General features: G+C 28.8%; 1 long non-coding RNA gene across 1 annotated transcript; it reads left to right on the plus strand.

Moving 5' to 3' along the window:
- Window positions 1-693: 693 nt before the first annotated feature.
- LOC127710503 (uncharacterized) lies at window positions 694-2,056 on the plus strand. Its single transcript, XR_007986211.1, has 3 exons — window positions 694-762; window positions 1,126-1,189; window positions 1,446-2,056. It is a non-coding gene; the product is annotated as an uncharacterized LOC127710503 (long non-coding RNA).
- The last annotated feature ends 1,069 nt before the right edge of the window (window positions 2,057-3,125 follow it).

The raw sequence follows: 3,125 nt of genomic DNA on the forward strand, positions 1-3,125 counted from the left end.
AGCCAGGATAGCAGCTCCAAGGAAGATGGTCAAATAAATCTTCAACCAAGTCTGAGGCTTTACCAAGAAATTAAGAAGGCAAGTTTAATTAAGCCAAATATTTGTATACTTTTTCTAGAAATATTCGACAAGAAGTGCATATTAAGACAACACGCCAGCACCCTTCTGATCTTCTGCATGCAAAACACCATTGATGTATTAATTTTAATAAGTTTTATAATTTAAGTTACCATTTTCTTGAACAAGATTTTGGATCAAAATATTTAAAACTTCAAGGGGAGACAAGTACAATTAACAGCAAGATTTGTTCTTTCAATGGGATATAACTGATAAATTTGCACATCACTTTTGTGCAGTTAAATTCCAAACAAAAACCTTTGACTTGTTTTATTTTTATTATGTCAAGTTTTCTGTTTAGTCAGGTTAATAGTTACTCCTTGCTATGGATCAATGACATTTTGTATTTATTTGCATTACTAACAAATTATCGAATTAATTAGCAATGTTGCTAATCATCAGATGTTTTTCATTTTCCGCTGCTAGTCGAGACATCTCTGTCAACAGTTTATCTTACAAACTTGTGTTGATACTATTGTGTACATTTTGTAAGAAATCAGAACATTATATAGTGACTTTATATTTATAGAGAAATGGATTTGTAAAATATATAATGTGTCTTTTTTAATTCTTTTTAGGTTCTTCTGTGGTATGTTTTCATGGTGTGGGAATAAGACTTGGTGGTCTAATACAGCTAATACGAAGGTATGTACCAGTAGGTTAGTCCTGTTTTGAAAAAAGAAAAAGTATTATAAAATGTATTTGGAAATAGCATGTGCTCTAAGCATGAAGGTTTGTAGGAGTTTGGTAAGAAGTCTTTGCTTTCTTTAATTGCCTTTAAAGGAGTAAATTTAATTATCTGATTTGATTATGTAAAAGTTTGTTGGGATGCTGGTTTGCTGTTCTCAACTTCTATTACATATTTATAGACTTTTATTTAATTTGCCACTGGACATTTAGCAACCAACAGTCAAATGAATCAATCATTCAAAATATGGAATATACATACAGTATATCAAAAATGATCCTTTTAAACAATCTTGAATGACTAATCATTTTATTTTTCAGGTTAGCATCACAGCTTGTCTGTAAAGATTGAAGCTGGGAGTGGGCATTGGAGCTGACTTTTATGGTAAGAACCAATACAAAAAAAAACAATATGTAAAAAAAGAAATATGTTAAGACATCTACCATTGACTTGTTTTTCATCCTTTTCTGCTAATAAAGACTGGTAGTTCAAAAAATATATCAGCAAATCACTTTTAAACAAAGTAAGAGAAAGGTTTTATGAATCATGATTATAATGACCAGTTATTATTTTGCATTTGATATTGTTTCAATTTTCAGATTTTGACAATTACGTTTAATTCTGTATATTTCTTTTTCAGGTAACTGTGGCTGCATAAAAGGGCTATGTGATTTTACTGTAACAGTAAAGAATGTAATTCAGACTATTTTTGTGTATGTTTGAGAAAATGTTTATAATTTTTACAAAAAGAAAAAAAAAATGTACAGGTTCTCCATTTTCAACAAGATTGGAAGTTGTAGGTTAATAGGTCTTTGAAATTTCAAAAATTACTTTCTATTTTCTGTTCATACTCATGTCTAGGCAAAACACTTCCAGTAGTTTAAGAATGGAGAATCTAAAAAAAAAGAAAAAGAAAAAGAAAAAAATGTTCAATTATTGAAATGTTTTTTATTTTTGCAAATTGTAATATATTTTTTCACCTTTGTGTCATTTTTAGCTGAGTTTATAACAAAAGGTATACTATTTTAAGAATATTTTACAAGAAGCATAGTTGAATATCTTGATGAAAGTAGATTGATTGATTTTTGGTATTTAACACCACTTTCAGCATGATTTGCTATATCTTGGCTGCCAGTTTTTATTTGTGGAGACAGCCTGGTGAAAACATCCCCTTAAACAGAGAAACTGGCAACTCTAGTCAATTAAGATTGATGTTAAACACACCTACAATGTGAGGGTTCAGAGTGTTGACAGGCTAGTCATGATACAGTAGTTGAACTACTTTGACCATTCAGTCACCATTACTCCATCTGCACTAAATATGTTACTGAAATGTGTTGTATTTTTTATTTTGATTACCGGTATACTATTTATGTTTTTTTGTTATATATAACAAAGATGTGGAGTTCTAACAGGGTGAAATTTAGGTCAAAGGGAGGTAATTTATTATATTGTGTTTAACTTTAAATACTTGAAATTCCCTCAATGTTAGATTTTTATTTACTTGGATACTCACATTTATGCACTTTTTTACATATCAGATGTTTTCTAGATAATAGAAATTTAGGGTGGGAAAAATTATGTGTCACTTAAAATAATTACGTGAAATTTTTCAAAAAGTTTATTAATTGAAAGTGCATCTGATATTTTTTATGTATGTTACTTTATTTTCTAAAAACAAATGGACACAACATAGATTGACAATAAGATATTGAGAAGAACCACCTTGTCAGCCAGGATAGCAGCTCTTAGGAAGATGGTCAATTAAATCTTCAACCAAGTCTGACTCTTTACAACGAAAATAGAAAAGGCAAGTTTATTTTAGCCAGATCTTTTAAGATAACAGACCCTTCTGAAATATTGCATTTAAAACACCATTGATGAATTAATTTACCAGTTTAGTATTTAAAGATACAAGATACATGAACAAGATTTTCTATTAAAATATCAATAGTAAATCCTAAAAATAGTCATTTAACTTAAAGAAAAGACCAGTACAATTTAAGACACGATTTTGCATTCAATGGGAGATAACTTTGTAAAATATTCAGATATTTTTTGTGCAGTTAAATTTAAATCTGACGTTTTTTTACTTTTCTATCTTTTATATTGATTTAAAAAAAAAATGATTTTATACAATTGTCTACCTGCAATAAGAAATCAGAACAATATTTAGTAAATATTAGGTTATCGGTAACACATAAATTGATTTACAAAATGTATAATGTGTTGATTATAATTTCATTTCAGGTTCTTTCTGAGACATGTTTTCATGGTGTGGGAATAAGACTTGGTGGTCTAATACAGCTAATACAAAGGT

Source organism: Mytilus californianus, unplaced genomic scaffold, assembly GCF_021869535.1.
Source record: "Mytilus californianus isolate M0D057914Y unplaced genomic scaffold, xbMytCali1.0.p SCAF_8, whole genome shotgun sequence".
Lineage (NCBI taxonomy): Eukaryota > Metazoa > Mollusca > Bivalvia > Mytilida > Mytilidae > Mytilus > Mytilus californianus.